The sequence below is a fragment of the Epinephelus fuscoguttatus genome, linkage group LG8 (genome assembly GCF_011397635.1).
Source record: "Epinephelus fuscoguttatus linkage group LG8, E.fuscoguttatus.final_Chr_v1".
NCBI lineage: Eukaryota > Metazoa > Chordata > Actinopteri > Perciformes > Serranidae > Epinephelus > Epinephelus fuscoguttatus.
This window is the reverse complement of record NC_064759.1, coordinates 36,783,249-36,805,032: the sequence shown is the minus strand read 5'-3', so window position 1 is coordinate 36,805,032 and position 21,784 is coordinate 36,783,249. Positions and strand designations below refer to the sequence as shown.

The 21,784-nt window shown below is 40.7% G+C and overlaps 1 protein-coding gene across 4 annotated transcripts in view; it reads left to right on the top strand.

Moving 5' to 3' along the window:
• LOC125892824 (neurocalcin-delta A) overlaps positions 1–21,784 on the top strand; it is a 94,214-nt gene that overhangs the window by 24,510 nt on the left and 47,920 nt on the right. The window contains exon 1 of one of the 4 annotated variants that reach the window (XM_049583093.1): positions 12,621–12,902. The exons of the other annotated variants lie outside the window; for them this stretch is intronic. The gene's annotated coding sequence lies outside the window, so the exon portion shown is untranslated. Of the gene's footprint in view, positions 1–12,620; positions 12,903–21,784 lie in introns of those variants that run through there. 4 annotated transcript variants of the gene reach the window in all.

The window sequence follows — 21,784 nt, the reverse complement described above, 5'->3', positions numbered from 1 at the left end:
GCCAGTAGACAGTCATCAATATGCAAAGACAACAGCTCTATTTCTGTTTGAATATTATTGATGCATGTGTGGGAGCATGTGTGTGTGTGTGTGTGTAAGATGGGTCTGTATGTGTGTATTCATTGTGTGTCTGTGTGCATGTGTGTATCAGCAATAGTGAGCAGAGGACCAGAGCATGACTCATAGGGGAGGTGGTGATGTGTCATTTTCTTGCTCCTGACTTCCAACCTGCTGCTTTCTGATAAGAGAGAGACTGAGACAGTGGGCACTGGATAATCCTCTCTCTGCATCGAGCTTGCCGTCTGCCATAAAGAAGAATAGATGGGACAGACTGGTCATCCATCTTTTCTTCTGGCTTCTGTTTATAGCTCCTGAATCACAGAGGATAGAGTGGGTTGTAATGCTGTTGAGTAACTCTTGAGACACTTGCAGATTGTATAACAAACCTTTTTTTTTCCACTCCCAATTTCCTTTGTTCACAGCCCACTCCCCAGCTATAAATGGGATTAAATAGGTAACCTCTCTAAATAATTTTCTTCTCACACTATGGATCATAAAGAAATATAGATAGTTCAAAGATTGACTCATATATGCAATAATATTATTATTATGAGAGAGCCATAATGCTGCTTAGACACTTTTGTTCAAGTGTCCAGTAAGATTATTTTTAACATGTTTGAGTTTCATGACTGGTATTTGGACCATCAGCATCACTTTTGTAAGAACAGTAAACAAAAAAGGTAATATATGGTAGTTCTGGTCTAGGATCATTGCGCTGTGTATCTTTAGTTCATCAAACATGTTGTCCAACCAGTTTGGAAATCAAACGTGTTTATAACTGTTCTGAACTTCCACACCTGAAGGCTGAGTGAAAAGCCAGCCATCAGAGTGTTAGTGTTGTCATAGTGAGCAAGTTAGTATGCTGATTATGCATTTCGCCCAACGACTGATTAATAGGCTGATTTATTGTTTTACGTTGGCTCTATACAGAGCCCACACAGTACGCAAGTGGCCTTCACCGTTGTGTGCATTTATACCAAGCAGCAACCCTGAGGGCTGAAAAATGAAACCAACGTGGAAGTGCCACAAACTGCAGATCCTCTAATGGCCACTAGAGGCTGGCTCCAGAAGCCAGTCAGTTTCCACAGACCCCCATGTTAAAAATGCCCAATTTAACAGCAGAAGAAATCATGTTTACGGCCTATTGCAAAAAACTGTTTTGGTCTCTAATTGCTAGTTTGCCCCTTTATTATGACTGTACATGGGTGAACTTTATTTCAAACTAACCATTAACATTTTATTAAGGCTTAAAGTTATGTATAATTAAGGGCGGGTCACTGTGAGTAACAGGCTGTCAGTTAATAGTGTCCTTGGCTTCTCAGTCAGATTCAAGACCAAGATGGGGACAGCCGAAATGCTAAACTCAGGGAGTCCACAAAACAGTGGGTGACGTCATGGTAGCTACATCCATTATGTTTCCAGTCTATGATTTATACTTGTGCGGTGATGGGTCTGCTGCGGTCTGCAGTTACATCATCAAACCAGTAGTCTTCAAAGGTAATAATACACATATAACACTTAAAACAATGTGGAATAGCAACAACATTTAACAAAAGTACAAAATTCAGCTCCACAATAACTCACAAGGTTCACAGACAAAACAGTTGTCTAATACTAAACATGTTCCCCACATACTAACATTATTAGCACAAGGTTGTGCGTAGACCCTACACACGTCACCTATGGGCCGTATTAGACTTGCTACTTGATCGAACGTACGCATACATAATGCGGCTTGTCTGTGTATATTTGCTGCAGCACTACACAACCAAAATGCACAATACTGGTAGTCTCCACTTGGAGCAGACAACAGAAATATAACCCAGAAATCGGGTAGTGCATGCTGGGTGTTGTAAACAAACAAGGATGCCCTTGCTATGCTTGATGCGGAAGAAGAACTATGTCACTATGTAACGGCGTGGAAACATCATAGAGATGCAGGTAGTTCTGCACCAGGTCTGTCAGCCTCTCTTCAAAAGTTTCCGCCATTGCTCCAACAGTGACTCTGTCTGGTCTGATTTCACGGTCACCGTGTTCATTCGCGCGAGCGCCTCTAGCGGTCATATCAATATTGCATCGTGCATACTACATGTCACAGTAACTTGCGTTGAGATGTGCAGCCGACACATCAAACGAACGCAGATCACGCATGGGAGCCATGATGCGGTCACGTTCGCGTTGTTTGCAGCAAGTATATTACTGGCCTATGCCACTGTGAGCATTTTTACTTCTGCGGTGGTGTGTCTGTGTCACTCTGCAGTTACACCTCCGAAATGCTAGTCGGCGGCAGAGGTTTCTGTGAAATGCTGTAAAGTTTAGTTGATTCAAAACACACCCAAAACAAACATTAAACATGGCTTAACAGACAATTTCAAACACAAGTACACAAATTAGCTTCACGACAACTCGCAGCATTCACAGACAAACACTTGTGTTAATCCGGACACATTTTCCCCACAAATACAACATGCTAACATTATTAGCATAAGCCTGCGGCATTTTACATTGTATAAATTAGCCTAGCAACTAGGCTACCAGCGATAACAGCAGCATTTAACAAAGGTAACGGCACACAGTTTGGCTCCATTACAACTCACAAAGTTCACTGATAAAACAACTGTCCTGGACTAAACACGTTTTTTATACAAACACAACATGCTAAAGTTAATAGCACAAGCCTATGGCATTACTTTATATTGATTAGCCTAGCGGCTGACGACCTTTCCCTCTTCTCATTTAACGCCAGGGACAACAGCAACATTTAACAAAGGTAATGGCACACAATTTGGCTCCATTACAACTCACAAGGTTCACCGACAAAACAGTTGTCAAACTAAACAGGTTTTCCACACAAATACAAAATGCTAACGTTATTAGCACAACCTATGGCATTTTACATTGTATAAATTAGCCTAGCGACAAGCTGAGATTTCCTCTTCTCATATGAAGCCAGGATAGATCCCTTAGTATAAATCCCTGAAGGATAGATCACACACACGACTTAAAATGCTATTTTAATGGAGGCTTTACTGTCTTAACAATTTATAGTTTCTTATCTGTGAACTAATAGTTAATACAAGCTCCATTTCCTCTGAGGGAAATGATGTCAGTATACAGTGACAGACAGGAGGTCTGCGTCACTGCGACGCGTAGTTACAATTCTGGGGAGGTGCATGTTAGGCTATGGCGTAGGTTACAGCGTAGCCTCTATGTGGAGCCTGCGCCATAGCTATGGCGTTGATTCAATGCAGAAGTATAAAATGCATGTATGCAAGTCCCATTGCATAAATTAGCCTCGCAGCTAGGGGCCTTTTCATCAACTCATATAAAGCCAGTATAAATTACACAAGCATTCAAATGTTAATTTGTAGGTGCTTTAATGTCTTCACAATTTAATGTTTCTTAACTGTGAAATAAAAGTAAATAAAAGATTTGTTTCCACTGAGGGAAATTTTTTCAGACGATAAAATAAAGAGGAGATCTGCATCACCAGGACATGTAATTACATTTCTGGGGAGTTCCATGTCAGGCTACGACGTACAGTAGGGTACACATCTATGCAGAGCTTATGCCATAGGTGCAGTATAAACCTGACTCAAGTTTAGCCTCACAGATCGACTATGGCTGTAAACTTTTTAGGTGGTTGGTGAGTGATGCTGCTCTAATCACAGTTGGCTTATTTTTCAGTGTGTTTTACTTTCTGACTGTCAAGAGTTTGAAGTATCTGTAAGTATCTGTATCTGGAAGGTCTGCTCCCATCTTTAATCCTTGACACTTCAAGGTTGTGAACGTTGTTTTGTATTTATCCTCCTCACTGCCGGAATTGCATTAATGTAAGACTACCCCAATTCAAGCACATACCAATAACAGCCTGAGGGTCGCAGTGGTGGCTTTACTAATGTACATAGATACTGGATAATTTTCAGGGCGGCAACCTGTCATGATGGCTTTTTTTTTTTTTTTTTTACCGCTGCTGTTTGGATTTTTAATGGCCTTAAGGCAGATGGAATGAGTCATGGGCTTAAGTGTTGTTTTGATACATTTAGAATGAATAGATTTTCTGCACCTGTTCAAATACATAGTAGATGCGTAATTTCTTCCATTAAACACAGTCATGTTTCTAACGCTAAAATAAATTTTCATAATGGTATCTTTGCCTTTTCACTGGCATCAACTATTTTTACTCCACTCTTTTCTGCCAGAATGCCTCAGTTAATCACCTCATACAAATGTTGCAGTCACCACTTTCAGCAAAAAATAAAAAATAACTCTTCCAACTGCCCAGAGCTCTGACAATTTGGACTTATTCCTTCAATGTAACAGGTTGTCTAACCGGGAAGGTCAAACATGGGTGACGCAAAACAAGTCTGAAGCGAGAGATGGAGGAGGACAGTGGGCAGTGCATCCACAGTATGTCTCTTTCTGTCTCTCGCTCAGATCAAATTTATTTTCTGTTTTGGCATCACTGTTATTAAGTTCAGTGTTGCCGCAGCAAGCTGTGCAAGGTTTCACAATATGAGTATGCCATTTCAAAATGACCTAAAACAAAAAAGTAGTAAGCAGAAGAAATGAATATAAGTTTTTAAAATATAAGGTATATGGTATATGTGATTTTTCTTCATCTTCTCTTCCTTAGTGAATCGGCCATCTTCTTTTCTCCTATGATTTTTGTCATGTCTTCCCCACTGTCAGGTGTGTTGGTATAGGTGTCATTTTATATATAGGAGATTAAAATTATTAATTTATCCTTTGTAGGCAGACCTTTTTTTATTGATAAGTGTAGTAAAGATTTTATTCCTTGATTTGGATCAAAAGATCTCAGTCATAAGATATTTGAGTGAGAAAAACTAGAAATACACTTTAAAATGCACACAATGCTTTAATTTAATCTTTACTAAATTTACACAGCGTTTATCAGTGTTGGGGGCCCATTCATGTTAAATCCATCTGTGCCAAATTACAGTACCTGAGCATGCATCTGGGTGAGAATGCCAGGAAGCCAGACAAGGAACTCCAAGGAGATGACAGTCACCAAAGCCAGGAAGATGACCACTGAGCTCCGCTGGCTGCTGTGTCTGTCACTCCGTTGGCTTCACTGTGAGCCAAAACTATTGTTGCAGTGCCAATCTGTCACAATAGTTAAGGCGTCTGGCGTCAGAGACAAAAGATTACCTTTGATTACAAAAATGTAGTTTTTGTTATTACACAGAAAGTACGTACCAAGTACACGCTACTGTTTCACACTGTCAAGGAATTCCTGGTACTGTACCCAGTTCTGGTATCAGTTCAGATGTGAACTGTACCCAACCTTTGTAGCACCTGCTCAGAGGAGTGCTGCGTAATTCCTCATCACAGTCATTTGAATACTACTTTTAATGTCAGTTCAGGGCATCTTATAAAATGTGTAGCTATTTCAGAGCCTCAGTTTAAACACAGATTATCTCACAAAAAGGTGAATAGCCAGTGTTTCTTCTTCTTCCTATAAATTATTTCCTGTTTTTCTTTAAGAGCAGTTGAGCAGTTTTTACTTTGTATTAATTTACATTATTGTAACGTGTTTTATTACACAACAAGAGGATGCTTTCGTCATCCATTTTGGCAAGCGGTGTGGTACATTGGATTAGCCTGTTCAGCGAGGTGCATCGGCTCGCCCACCTCATGTACTGCGGTTACATAACACACAAGATTTGTTTTTATACAATCTTGTCTACTCATTTCAGCGAGCTGTCAATTAACCTACTGTACTGTCCTGATAGACGTAAAGCTACAAGAACAGCTGCTGTTTGTAAGAGGCTCTCTGACTACAGCTGCTGAGGGATAAAGGAGTGTGTCGTCACAAGTAGTCTTAGTGGACTGTGCTGTACAGTGCAGCCTCTTTAGACAAGGTTCCCTACAGTATGTGTTTATGCATGGTTGCACATTTATATGTCTGGTGGTGGTAGGGGGTGTATGTGTATGTCCTTTTCCCTCTCTGTCTCCTCTCAGGACAGTGCATTGTTATATTCATAACCATATGGTGCGTGGGAGATGAATTCACTTTGCTGTATGCCCGCCAGGTTTCTGCTGATTCCTGTATGTGTCGTAATTGGCAGTTACATAGAAAGGCGATGCTTGTAATCACACAACACCACATTCGCCACATCGTTGTAGTCACCACGTGCTGTGTCTGTCCTGTATTGACAGAAATGCTCCATGTTCCATGCAGTTCCAACAGTTCCTCTTAAGCAACGGAGCATCTGACACCTACATCGGCACTTGTTGACCTTCACACTGGAAACTTTGAAATGATAAGAATGAGTTTCAGCGAGTGGCTACAAAGCAGCTTTCTGAGAATCCCAGAAGGACAGACATTGAAGTTGTGAGTGTGTCTGTGTGTGTTCAGCTCAGCCTTTGATTGAACTCAGAACTCACCAGACACTCTGGTTCTGCTATTTCCCCTCAGCTTTTCTCATTTTTCCTCGTGTCTTGGGTTGGATACTGTTCACATTTGAACTGATACTGTTACCCAGCATTACCGTTTTTCAGTACTTTACTCTCTCTGTATAAGAAAAATGTTTGTTTGAACAAGTTGTAGGGGTGATGTAGTCTCACTGTCTCTCTCTTTTTCTCTGCTCTTTTATAATCACATGAAGAGCTAGTCTTCTGTCTCTGTCTGTCTGTCTGTCTGCTTGTGTGTGAGTGTGTGTTTGTGTGTGAGTGTGTCTGTGCTCATCTGTCCCACTCTTTGTGTAGACACAACTAACAAATATGTGGAACGAGTATGTAATTTAAAAAACGCAGTCACAAACAGCAGTGATACTAGGCTATTTCTAAAATTACATTGAAAAAAAAAGACCTAACATTGCGATAGTTTTGGCTTGCTGGGAAGCTGAATGTAAGGCTTTGTGGGCAACTTAGGGGCTCTTAGTGCTTTTGCTTCTGTCTGAACCTGGTATTCTCGCCCAGATGCGAAGTACTGAATTTGAGTTGATTTAACATGAATTGGTACTCAGTAGTAGCCTACTGATGGAATTTGTTTGGTACCCAGCCCTAGTTATGGAGCAGATTCATAATGTTCCAGGATATGTAATGTTATATGTTGTTTCTTTCTCAAGTTTAAACGTTATTTATTTGTGCAGATGTGTCCTCACGTCAGTTTGGGCCAATTCATGTCAAACTGTGTCTTTCCATTTACTCTGTATGCAGTCACACTGCCTGTAAAGTTTACTTTGCATTCTGTCTGAACACACAGGTTTGTGATATACTTGTGACTGTATTTGTAATAGTAGCTGACCCTGGGGATGAACACAGACCTTCAGTTAGCTTTTGTTAGCTTTAGTTACCTTCCGTAGCAATTCAGATTTAGCCAGCACGAACCATAGCACTGTGGGTTCTGATCCAGCACATTTCAGGTTACCAAATTGTTAATGTTGACATCATGGAAGAAAAGTGGCAGCAGCACCTTGATAGATTTTTATGATTTATTTTTTTTTCGTGAAAACTTTATGCCATTGATCTTGTAGCTTGTTCAGAGTATACAGTTGACCTTACTTACGTTCTGATATAATGGCCCAACTGTTCATGGACTTGAGCACTTCTAACTCTCTAAAAGAACACAGGATATGTGGGGTAACCCAGTGCATCTGAACCCATAGCTAAACCAGTACATCAGAGGGTTAGGTCTCAGAGGTTGAAGAGTGAACTATGTAAAAAGAATCTATCAAGTTAAATCACGTACATCATGCCTGTATCACAGCCTGTAATCACACTCGCTCACTGTACAGTATGGTGCAAGCATAGTATCCTAATTGAGACACAAAAATACATGTTTTTTGAAGCTTAGCCTTTTATTTCTCCATCCAGCAGTGTTTTTTCCCAAAATATTGCTTCAAATTCATTAAGATGATTAAGGAAACACTACTATCCACTGTCATCTGGGATTGTCAGGGTATCGCTGTGTGTGGCTGTGTGCATGCCTCTGTGCTTTCACTGACTCGTTGGATAAGACACCCAAATCTTGTTAGAAGAGTTCTGGACCTTCCCTGCTTGACAGCTGATTATCCAGTTTATAATCTGCTGTTATCTAATACCCCCAAGCCAGCTGCTGAGATTAACACGGCAGCTCTCTGATACAAGTTCAACCTTCAGCTTTTAGGTCTTACTGCCCAACAACAACTTTCACTCTTACAAATATGTGTACAGCATAACAAAAGGCATACATTTGTCATCTCCTAGTGTTGCTTGTTTTGGGTTCCTTTGCAATGTCAGGAATTTTTGAGAGTCTGTTTTTTCATACTTGACCCTTTTTTTCTCCCATCAGTTGATTTTAGAAACTTGCTGCAGACAAGAATGGAGTTATTTAGAAGTGAGTTTCTAACAGTGACAGTGTGGGGTGTTTCCTTTTCCAAAGGAACAACTTCTAAAGGGTTTGCCTCGGAAAGAAAAGTTGTTTTCTCTTCCGCCCATGCTGTTGCTTCCTGAGTCTTCAGGAGGAAGGAATTCCCTCTAGTGCCGGTTACCCACCCTACATCCTAACACACACATGCACACACAAAGAAGCTGGTTACATGACTTTGAGTGCTGTGCCGAAAGTCTAAAAGCAGTAAAAGGCACTATCAGATCTCCTAACAGATCTTTGTGGGGGGGGGGTTAAAAATGAAAATCTCTCTCTGCTTTACTGTTGTTTATTTATCTCCTGTACCAATAGCTATGTCTCCTTTATCATCCCCCAACCCTTCATTATAATGACCAGCATCTCATCCCACCTTCAAAAACAGCCCATGTGAAACAGCATGTACCAGTACAACTTTTGAACATGGTGGACAATCCTCAACCCAAGCTTTATCTTAAACACAGTGTTTCACCTTGAGGCATCACCAGTCAGCCCATTAATCCCAGGACTCAGGCTTTAGTCTAAATAATTTATCCTTCAACCAATATACCCACCTGACACTCAGACTCTCATTTCAGTGTCTTACATCATCTGATCTCTTTGTGCTTTGCTGTTCCCTTCACTCTTGTCTCTGCTTTACTCCTCAGCAGGATCTTTGCAGTCATATATAGCTTCAGGCTTTATTAAATGACTTTTCCCTGCACTGTGTCGATTCTCTCTGCCCTGTGTGGCATTTCATCTTGTGTCTCTTTCCATGTGCCTCTCGCTCAGCTGCACATACCCTTACTCACGGCAGTCCAGTGGGGAGTGGTTTTCACTTGGCTGACCTCGCTCCACCCTCCTCACTACCCCACCCTAATCTGGGCCCCACTGCGCTCCATTCAACCGGCCAGCAGATGCTTTTCAGATGAATGTAATCAGCCCAAAGCTGTTCATACTCACAGCTTGGGTCAGTGGAGGATGGGGTAAAAAGGGTCTTTGGTTGGCCCTCAAATAGTTTGTCTTCCCACACTGCACACCCTCAGTCTTTGTCTGATACTCAAGCCCTGCCCCAGATAAACTTGACATAATGCAAAGCACATTTTGGAAGTGGAGGTGAGGTGACACTTCAGCAGATGAGTATGCATAAATTCTGAATGTGCTTAAATGTGCACACACCTGCAACAAGATGGTCTCCTGCTCTGATTGAATAAATATGTTTTAAAATAATGAAGATCAAAACACCAAAAGAAATACCAGCAAAATCACATAGGGATTGTGTGGCTTTAGTGGCCACTAAACCTGCTTAAGTAAGATAAAAAGAAAGCGTGTCATTTTCAAAGCACCCACGCATGGTGAAATGCACTTCTAACTGCGCTTCCAAGCAAGTAGCATCTCAGTGCTCCTGTGTTATTTGCACGTATTTAAATGAGGCAATATGCATACATTTAGTGCAAAATTGTCCCCTTTTTATGCAAATGAGCCTCACTGCTAAAACTGTCTAATACACAAAGATTGGTGCTAATAGCCACACATACTGACAGTGAAATTAGTAGCATCTTTAGAGAGTTGGTGGTAACTGAAGCACATTTATAAGGGGTGTCACACCCAGAATTTCCAGTGACCATGGAGCAGTGGCTGTAACCAGCCGAAGGCATCATCATGCCAGGCGTACTTGTGAGCTGATAATTTGAAAGAGAATCACTTTACAGTTTGCGTTATCTTTATCTCTCTACTGTTGCTCTGCCTACTGCGTACCTAATGCAAAGGCAACATTTATACTTTGCCACAGTCAGGGATAATTGCAATCAGACATGAAAAAGGGGCAAATTGCACTCAGCTGGAAAACATTATGGGTGTGTTTGCACTGTAATGTCATTACAGCAATATCTTTTGTGAATTGGACCTTAAGATGGGCAGATAGCTGTTGCAAATAATATGCAATTCATGGTGCTGTCAGTTGTCGCAATCCATGCATTGTGAATTTGCCTGATAATGTTTTACAGGAACAAAAAGCTCCAACACTATATCATAATATTTACTGCTACAATCAATGATGCAGTTTCTGCAAGAAAACTTTTCAGACAGCCCCTCATATATCAACATGCTGTGGGTTTTCTCCCTGTTCACAAATGGCTTACTTGTGGAAAGATAAATTAATGACAAGGCCATTACTGTGTATATAAAACTATGTAAATCAGCTGCTATATAAAGTGGAACAATCTAAAATAGAACTTAATAACCATCATTGCAACCTTGAAACCCACCAGCTATTGATCCAGTGACAATAAGCCTCTAAGGGCTACGGCCATCAGGAAATCTGGTGTAGCAATTGGAAATCTGGGCAAAGACCTCCTCTTCTGTGTGCCGGTCATTTTGGCTAATTTCTATAAACAGATATCTGCATATGAATACAGATCATTTTAAAAAAAAATGCTAACATAAAGCTACATTGTTGTGTGACAATGGCCAGTTTTTAACAAGATTGCATTTCAGCCGATGAGTCGGCCTCTACACTGTTTGCATGCAACTCAAACATAATTGATCAATACTACTCAGAAAACAAACAGACTACAGATGGAAATCAGAAGGCTTCAAATTCCAAAGTCTCATCCCGTTACTTACAGATTCTGCAGAATCTCTTCATAGAGATTACCGTCATTGTTAAAGAAAGAAATTGGAAACTACCAGCAGCCCATTAGCCTAACTTAGCGCAGCAGTTACAGTCTGCCCACCAGAACACTTTCTATCTAGTTTGTTTAACTGTTTCTTGGCTCGGAGCAGTGACTGGAGCTTTAGAGGCGCTGGCAGGTGGATTTTGTTTCCTTTATAAGGACTCAGGCTAGCTGTTCCTCCCTGTTTCCAGTATTTATGTTGAGCTAACGTAACTAGCTGCTGTCTGTAGCTTCAAATTTAGCATTCAGACTTGACAGTGGTATCAATTTCACCCTGGGAAGAAAGCAAATAAGTGTATTTCCCAAAATGCCAAACTACTGCTTTATTTTACTTTTGAATATTTTCCCACAGCAGAGTTTTGCAGCCTCAAGTCTGCTTGAGTAGCATTTCTGTTATTGTTTGAAGACAGAAGTTTCTGACATTTTTCTGCCAAACACTGCTACCTGAAAGAGTCCAGGCTGATGTGCATCATTAACTCTGACAGTGCTAACCATGTGTCTGTTTAGTCTCCACTCTGCTAATGAGAAATTGTAACAGAACCCGTATTCCCTCCTCCCTGATTGACACCATTACTGATTTTCTTGTTACTGTTCACTGTAAATCACATTATATTTGAAATCTGATATTTTTGTCGAGGTGTGTGTCTTCAGCTTGTCTCACAGTATTATTATATAAACGAAATAAAAACGCAATTGAAACTGGAGCTTCTGTATTCCCCACTTCCCTAAAGTAACGACGAAGGTTATTAAGTTTCTTATTCATTTCTTCTCCACACTCCTTTGTACAGATACAGTTCTTTTATTAGTCATGTGTTGAATAAGTCACTGAAGTCCTAAAGGAATTAACGAGTGACAACATAGAGAGAAGGTCCATTTCTTATAAAGCTGTGTCCTGATCATAGCTCTTCTATCTTTAGAACCAAATCATGACAAAATCAAATTTTGTTGCTGAAAAAAACAGAAAAAGGCCTTAAAAGCACAATAAAAAACACCCATCTCTGTACATCATTGCCCCTCCCAAAGGTCATAAATTGTTGTAAAAACAAACTTGGTGTAAATAGCACAGCATGTTGCTTATTTTGGTTCAGTGAGTCAAAGCACAAGTTCATAAGTGCAGTTTGTCTGGTGCACATTCCTTTTTTAATCACATTTGTTTCTGTGAACTGGAAAAAAAAAACAAAGTATGAACCACTTCTGATTTTTTTTCTTCTTCCCTCTCTGTTCACCTTTTCTACATTAGTCTGTCTGCACATTCAGCTCGTCTTTTACCAGCTCCTTTGTATGTAAGAATATGCGTGCATGCATCTGTGTGTCCATGTGTGTGTATGTGTGTGTGTGTGTCAGATGACCTATTGAAATCATTGCGGTGCAGTGTGCCTGTTACCAAGGCAACACAGGCTTCTCCGTCTCTCTCTCTTTCTCTCCCTCTGTCTCTCTCTCTGTCTCCCCTCCCCTTTTCATTTCCCCTCCACACCAGAGCGAGGTCATGTGACCGTGCTGACGTCAAGCTGGTGAAGCAGGCGGGCAGAGGAGTGAGTTAGTTTGTGGGCTTTTAACGTACCTCCTGCTCAGACTAGGAGTCTCTGGGAGTCTGTCAGTCGCCGTTAGCTCTGTCTCAGTCACACAGTCCGTCTTCTCCTTACCCCCCTCCACTGTTCTCTCCCCCCTCTCTCTTGCTCTCATCTTTGTTTCTCTCTGGTGCTCTTCTTTATACTCGCCTGTTGCTTCTTCTTGTGCTGCTCCTGCTGCTTCTACAAACTTAGTCTTGAGAGAAAGTGCTGGGTGATGGACTGCTGAACGGCTTGCTACAAAGTGAGGTAAGCTTCCTGTGTTTTCTCTTTGTGTGTGTATTGTGTGCCTTAGCAGCTAGTGGTTGCTTCCAGAGGGGTGTGCAGTAAGTTAAAGCTGGATAAAGGAGAGCTCTCACTTCGTGAGTCACATACTTGTGCAGAGGGGAAGTTGTCTTTTTAGATGAATTCCCTGACAGAGAGTGAGTGAGGCTCTCTGTATGTCGGGGAAACTCTTCATGCCCCCTTTATTCATTCGCCTAAACATAAGAGTCAAAAAAGTGCAGAAATGTAGTGTGATGTTTGAGGTTTCAAGGGAGATCCCTGATCGGGGTGTGATCTCGAAGACTAGCTGCTTTCTTTCTCAGCACACACAGCCAGATCTGTTTTCTAACCCCCTGCAGGAAGTGAGTGCACGATAGAAGAGAGAGAGGAGGAGAGTGTGATCATTACGGGGGCTGAGTGTGTTGTGTAGCTGGAGGTGATGGGCAGCTCCACATGGCTTTTCCTCTCAAAGCGTTGCTAATGTTAGAGGCAGTAGTGTGGGCTGGAGCTGCTGGCTGTGTCTGCTGGAAAGTCAGAGGCAGGGAGGGGGGCAGAGCAGCTGCCACCTGCCCCCCTCAGAGGGGATGGGAAAACCTCAGGGGTATGCACTGCGAAAATGCAACTTGCAGTCTCAAGGTCAGCTGTGATTTTTTTTTGTTGTTGTTGTTTGTTTTTTTCTTAAGAAATTCAGTAATGGGGTGAGATAAGGGCATTTTCAGGAATTTTCTTGACAAGTGTCTCACTTGAAAACCCCCTCCCTCACAATTTGCCCTGCACACACACCTCCCTGTGTGCCTCAGACAATAGCATGCCAGCCCACATTTAGCCCAAATAGGGTGGAAAGAAAGGGAAATGTGCATAACAAGTGGTTTGGATCTCCCTACAATACTCCACACTTTCTCACTCTCTCCTCCTCCTTCGCTCTGTACTTCCCTAGAACTCCACTGCTGTGAGACTTTATCTCTACCTCTCATTCACTCTCCTCAGCAGTGCCTCCCTCCTCCAACTTAATGAAGTGGAGACAAGCCAAGAGCACGTAACAGGTCTTTGTCACCGCCTGAAGTATTCTAGTTGCAGATATCTTCTGACTCCATCCAATTAAATGCTCAGATTAGGACACAAATTTGGGTTTGCCGTGCTGATTAGATTGGATTTACGGTTTGGTTTGGAGGTTGTTGTGACATAATACCTTACATGGCCTATTTGAATACAAGTATTTTTATCAGCGAACAGCATTAGGTTATATAAAGGCAAATATGTAACAGATTTCAAGTTGTTCAGTGGAGGTGATCATGCACTTATCTCTCCTAAATGGTGAATACTCCCGCTTTTATGACCTCATAGTGAATATTTCAGCAGGATATCTTTCCTTTACTGAGAATCACAGAAGAAGACTCAAAGTTACAAGAATTTTGACACAAGTTTAAAGCATGTATTAATCTTTCTGCCGTGTATACTGTCAGCGTAAAGCAGCTCCAAATGTCCTGTAAGCCTGAGGGTACATCACTCAGAAGTGTCTTCCTGTTGTGAAATGAGCTGCATGAATACCACAAGAGGCCATTTTGAGTTAAGAGACAGAAAATTCATGTCTAACAAAATAATACTTTGTGCACAAGCATACTGTTATCTAATGTTTGTGTGTTATGAGCTGGGTATGTTGGCAGCATTTATGATGAGGAAAGGGGCACTGCCACACACACCTCCAGCATACAACCAGTAGCTTTATCTGACATCCTGCAGCAGTGGATAATTCTCTTGGCGCGTGTGCATGTGTGTGTGTTTGTGTGTGCTGTTGAACGTTTTCCAGCAAGGTTTTTGCAGACAACATCGTGCTGGAGGTGGACAAATATAATACGAACTAAATTTGTACAAAATTTTCAGAATGTAATAATCTTGCATTATAAAAGCTAAGTATTGAAACACATCTGGAGACTGAATTTATGAAGTGAAAGAGGTGGCAGCTGTAGATGATCACATATGGCTGATTTTGGTGCTGTATTCACACGATGGCATGTTTATTTAAGTCAGAAAGTCGAAAGGTGATTTACTACTAGATGCATCTACTGTTGTTTAGAGGAATGTTTATGTGTGTGATGCCAAACCTGCATATGAAACTAGATTTACAATCAGAAGTTAAAAAGTCACACACACACACACACACACACACACACACACAAATAATTGTATTGGTTCTTAACAGTTTTGCAGGTTACTGCAATCTGTTGTGTAAAATTTTATTTGATACTTCCAACCAGCTCTTTCATTTCACACATGTGCACACACACACACACACACACACACACACACACACACACACTCACATTAGAGTTAATGGGATGACTGAGTGGGGTAAGGTGGTTACCATGGTATTTGCTCATTTTGTTCACTGGCTTACATTTACACAGAACACACACCAGGCACAGGTCAGGCTTTTTACCAGTTTTTCTCCCTGGGGTTGGTTTATCTCTGGGTCTAAAGGTGGCATAACTGCTTTACTGATACTGTGTGTATTTTTCGACATCAATTACTAGTTTATTGGTTGTTTATCTCTTACATTGTGCTAGAATTGATACCATAGTACTGCAGCTTAAGTTTATTAATGTCCTGATAACAACAAGGTAACATTACAGCAGCAAGCTTGTCAGTTTTCTCATCCATCCTGCAAGAAGTGACAGTTGGCTTTTTGGAGTTGCAGTTTTTGTTAGAGCCAATTAACACTTCCTGTCGCTGATTCAGAGTTAAAGCTTTACACTGAACTAGTCCATGTAAAGGTCGTAGGCTAACCTTAACACTTCATAAATGAAGCAATACATTCGGCAAGGGTGCAGGTGTTTGGGATTTCAGGTGTTTGTGGATTTGGCTCAGTGTTAGTGATCACTCAGTGTGCAGGGTTGTTTTAAGAACGATTTACCAGATTAAGAATGGTGGTTAACTGTGCCCAGATTAATGGTTAAGATGGACACATATAGCCGCAGCATGACCGGTTCTGTTCCTGCTAGTGACCTTTGTTGCATTTCATTCCCCTCTCTCTTATCATTTCCTGTCTGTGTCTATACTGTCACTATCTGATCAAGGTAAAATTACCCCCAAAAAATCTTAACTGTGAAACGCCCTGTGGTGCACTCTCCTATCACTGTTGCAAAACTATAAGCTGTGTGAAATAATGCATATAGCTACCATGATGTTGTCTATTAGTTTGTGGATTTCCATTTTGAAGCCTTCAGTTCGGCATTTTGCCCGTTGCCATCTTGGGTTTTTGGAGCCATAGGTGACCATATTCGGAGGGTGGCACTGCGGAGGAGTAAAGGGTGGATCTGACTGATAAGCCAAGGACACTATTGGACACTTTTCCCGCCCTTCAGCTATCTGCATGTTACCATTTTAAAAATCCCCCATGATACAAGAAACAACAAAAATCTCAGAGCTAACAACTTACAGTTTTGACAAAGATTTGGATCATGCAGTAAGGCATGCGGTTTCAATGAATAAAACAACTTATGAACACACCTTGGAAAAAGCCCATACTTCGTCTCGCAGGACCCTCATGCCTGATGTTGATATGTTTTCTGATACGGGCAGTCAGAGCTGATTTGAAACATCTTTTGAAACGTCTCCAGTCAAACGATACCTGAATGCGATCCTTTTTGCAATGGAGGTCTAATCTCACGCCACCAGTTCAACAAACTTTCTGTTCTGACTCATTTTCAGCCCTGGAGTTTCATGCCTCAGACTGGCCCACTTTAGATCATGACCTGTTATAACCTTACATGTTAAGTCTACGATAGCGCACTGTTCTTTAAAGCCTTGTAATTCAGTGTATTTTTCTAAAATATTTCTAATTCAGTGCAAGTAAGGGTTGCTTCACAATGTAGAGATGAGTGCACATCTCCAACATTAGTGTTTACAACACAACATCCTTTTCAACAATATCAGAATCTATATTCTGTTCCAATAAGTGTTCACAGATATCCAAACCTTAAAAACGAAATAAAAGAATAAATAAATATATTAGATATTAAATTTTTAAAAAAGAAAATAAAAAAGTGTTGCACTCTCTAATAACACTATCTCTCAGGGTTTTCCCTGGGTTTTTTCGAGACCAAAGTGGCAAAGGCCTGTGGCTGGGGGCATCTTGACAGCTGTACTTTTAGATACGGTCCCCCCCTCTATTAAATATGAAAGGAGGCCCCCACATGCTCGAGCTTTACACTGCTGACTTGTATAATCAGAACAGACATGTCCTGTGATTTTCAGCCTTCTATGATTATATTACCCATTACAGCAGGCACATCCTGACAGCTGAGAATATTACTATCAGGTATTGCCCCCCCTCTATTAAATAAAGGAGGCTGAAAATCACAGGACATGTCTGTTCTAATGATAAATGTCAGTGGTACTGAAATGTGTGTTTCTCTTCTATAATACACATTCTACATCTCAGAGGCGACGTCTTTCCACATACGGGCTTGGGCACTAACACCCAACACTGACCCAGTAAACGGTCCCAACAAACCCACAGTGATACCTAAGTGTCTCAACTCTGTCATTAAACCCATCAGTGACCGTTTGCTGTTTGATGCCAACAGTCAGCCCTGTTGCTATGTTTCCCCCTACACTATTTTGCAAGAGCACCATTACTGCATTCTAGGCTTGGCACCAAGCAGGATGATTGTAATTGGTTTAGAGAAATAAAAAAAAAAAAGCCTACAGCAGAAAAGTAATATGGTGATTCCAGCCCTTTCTCAAGGGCTGACAGTGCTGTGGAGGTAAGTCTTGCTACACACGACTATAGAGACCAAAATCTGCCTTTGGTAAGACCAACATCAATACTGTCACGACCCAGAAAATCATCACTACATGATCTGCTTCCTGTATCAAATATATCTTCAGATGTAGGTAAATTATTTTCTGTATTAATGCTGCACCAAGAATTTCAGGCAAATTGAAAATATACAGCGGCAGACAGTACTGAAATACATAATCATGCATTGTCATTTGTTGAAGGTGATTAGTTCCTAGGCTGCCAGTGTTTTTTGTCTGCTCTACAGTTACTACCATCAGACCTCTCCACAAAGGCTGTCCATGCCACCTGAGTATAATTGTGTGTTTGTAAGTGTGCAGTATGTGTCTGTGTGGTTGCAGGTGGGTGAAAATGGAGTGGCAGTTAGTTGCATGAAAAACACTGAGCGTGTGTCTATTCTTTACATACGAGTGCAGAAGATTTCTGTGTGTCCGTGTGAGTGTGAATCTGTGTTTCTGTGTGGAACAAATGGGGATCCAGTGTTGCATTAGGTTTAAAATAAAAGTCCAAAATGATTTAAGAGGTAAGTTATATCATGGAAAAAGGTGACTTGACTCCCTCCTTGTGTCTTCCTGTGGCAGAGCCCACACATACACAGAGACAGCTGTATTTGTATTTGATGTATTTATGCCCACATCCGTTTAAGAGAACCTGGAGAAAACTGTTTAATTCTGCTCCACACAAGCTCAGCTGAACCATATGAACCAGGCTGCTATAACATCCTGTTTTGTACTTAAGGGAGTCTCATGTAACACTGGTGGAAACTAACTTGAAGGCAGTTTATGTAACTGGTGATTTATGACCAGAGTCAGAGAGGGAGACAGAAACAGAGAGAAATGGAAAGAAAGAGCGTTTAAGTGAGAAGGATACTCAGAGATAAGAGAAGAGACAGACACTTGGTGAGACAGTTAGATGTTTTTCCTGCTTGGATTCCTCTCAGCCTTTTATCAGTGTGTCAAATAATGGCTTCTTTAAGTAATGGCGCAAATTACGACACTGTATCAAGGAATGCAGGGCTCTGACTTTGATGCATTTTACTATTATTATTCAGAGAAAGAGCTTGTTTCTGACTGTTTAAGATAACCATTAATTTAATACATGTCAAAAGTGTTGAGGGCAACAAACTACTGACATTCCACCCACACTGCTAAGTGTAGTGATAGTGGTAAGTGATTATAGCCTGTAGGAAACACCTCACTCTGAGTGTGTGTCTGTATGTGTGTGTGTGTGTATGTGTGTGTGCTGCAGTTTTAGTTTCTATTTTAGATTTAGCTTAAAGGATTTTGATGATTTATAACCACATACTTACTGATCACCATTTGAAAAGCTTTAAACCTCAAACTTTGAGACCGCAAATGACTTATTTGAGACAACTATTTGTACCCAGGTTCACTGTAAACTCTGACTTAGTGATGTCACTGTTAAGAAGCAGAAAAATCCCTTTATTTCAGCCTGAATTTTTTCTAAATCTGCTTCAACAGTCAGTGATTGAAACTTGAGTTTCAGCTCCATCTGAGGAAGTTCAGTGTTTACTTACAGCACTGCTACACTTACAGATAACCAAGCTCCCTACCTGCCCATGAAGCTGTCAGCCACTGGTGCAATCGACTCCACAAATCCATTCAACAGCTCCACCATCCACAGTCAGCCACACCGCTACTTATTTACTGACAGATTACAGCTCAAAGCTTGTGCTAATTGCTGACACTGCTCCGATTTGAGTGTTTTGCAGGCTAGCAAAACATCCTTGCGCCAACTATTCAGTTCCAATCTTGTAACACTCAAACATTCCAGTAGCTCACCACCAACATTTTATTCCCGTCTTGTCTCATCAATGAAAAAAAAACATGTTAGTTAAAACATAGAGAAAAGTCATTGTACATTTTTCACCATAGTTTTCATTAACAGAATTAACACTAGTTCCTTGTTCTCAGCAATTGGCTTTTGTTGTAAAGTTTATTTTAAAAACTCAGTGTTTCACATTTTCCTCCATTCATTCTGCAGTTGGCAGAAATGTGTATGGAAAAGCACAAGATAGGAACTGTGAAAGCACCTGCTCATCAAAGCAACCTCAAAACAAATAAACAAACAACATTAAAACACACAAAACAATCTACAACATCGTTAGTAGTCAAAACATTTTTTGATATAATTTACAGATTTGTGTAGCATAGAGACTCAACTTGAAGTGGAAAAGGTTGTAAAATGTGGGCACTCTTACATCAACACCCACTCAAAGAGAGTGCCGTTCACGTTAGAGCTCCTGGTCATAAATGGGGAACACAAGCATCAGTGGGTGAATGGGCTGTCACAGTTCACCGAAAGATACTTGACACACTGGGTTTGAGAACTCTGTGAGATTACCATGCTGTTTTGCATTCATATGTATTCAGCCATGGCACTGTTAAATGATTATGTTACACTCATCCGAGAATGTGTCTGTGTAGTGTAAATTTCAAAATATACTGAAGGAGCAGGTGTAGAAACAGGCATTTGACTGAAGTGTGGAAATGTTCAGGGTTCATGAAAAAACTGGAAAAGTCATGGAATTTGAAAAAAAGCCATTTTCAGCCCTGGAGACGTTTTTGAAAAATAAATAAACCTGGAAAGTTTTGGAAAAGTTAAAGAGCTTTGCCTTACAAATACCTGTATAATAGAGTATACATGCTGTATTTAATAATGTTTGGGTATTTCAGTCAGGTCAGTCACGCGACTTGACATCATGTCGTTTTTTGGGTGGGTAACTGTCAGATGCTCATATACAGTATATGTACTTTTGGACTTGGCACTTATTTAAAAAAAACTGTCTGGTAAATTTTGATCAGTATGTGCCTCGCAAAAAACAAGTTTACAAGGCAGACCATCAATTTCCATATATGTAGGTCTATGACAAAATAAACAAGTAAAGAAAACCTTAATTGTGTAATCTCATGCCTTTACTGTCAAGTTTACCTAATTTTTCAAGCTTTAGGAATAAAACTAACCCACACTTTGTCATTTCATCCTGCTTTTTCATTTTCATCAAATCAAAAAAAAAAATTAGGATTTTTGTTCTGCATTCTTTCAATGGTTCACACAGGTTATCATATAAAGTATGAACGTGACTGAGAGCACGGGCTGAGATGGTCACAGAGCTCACTGACACCTGCACTGCTGCATCCTGCAAAACCACAACTGTACAGACAAGAACATTTTAGTTAGTCCCAGCAACTGAAACTCACAGCACAGTTACAGTTCTCTGCCGAGGTATCGTGGTGGTTAGAGTTTGAAATTACTCATTGACTGTAGCAGCACCACCACCCTAGATAGATGTGCCATGCAATTATCAGACATTTTGTATTTTGTTTTGTTTAATTGCATATAGTATCATATTCAAAATTGTCTTGCATTTCTGTAAAGAACAACATAATCATACCATATCATCTGTCTAACAAACACAACCAGCAGGGGAGACATGGAATAAAACACAAAGCAGCCGTTTGAGCTCGCCAGTCACTTATCTTGCGGTCTCCGCCTCACACACACTATATGTAGTTCAATATTTTGAGAAAGTGCATGTGAACCACTGCGGTGAGGAACTGTACTGCAAAATTCATTATAGAAATTCTTTTTCATATTTAGACACATGAACTGTACACACTTGAATTCACTCTAAGCAGGTTTTAGTAAACATGTAGAGGAAAATGAGTGCAAAAAATACTGAGTCAAATTCCTTGTGTGTGCGTGCATACTTGGTGATTAAAGCTGATTCTGATTCTATGGTTTGCAAATGCTCTGTATTTTATTGTTGTAATTTTGTTTAATTATATGTGAATCAAAAAGGAGTCATTTTTACAATGCCTGCGTGGATTCCAGCAGTGACGGAGTGGCTGCAGTGACTGAGTGGCTGTGGCCTGGGACTCATCAGTGATAGTTAGAGGAGGAAAAAAATACCTTTAGAAATTTGACACCAGGCAGACTTATGGAGACATTAAATAAGTTCACTGGACGTTTGACAGACTGCAGACCTCCGTAGTGTTAGTCTCCATCCTGGATCTTGGAAGAGGATCTTTTTTTTTTTACAGTT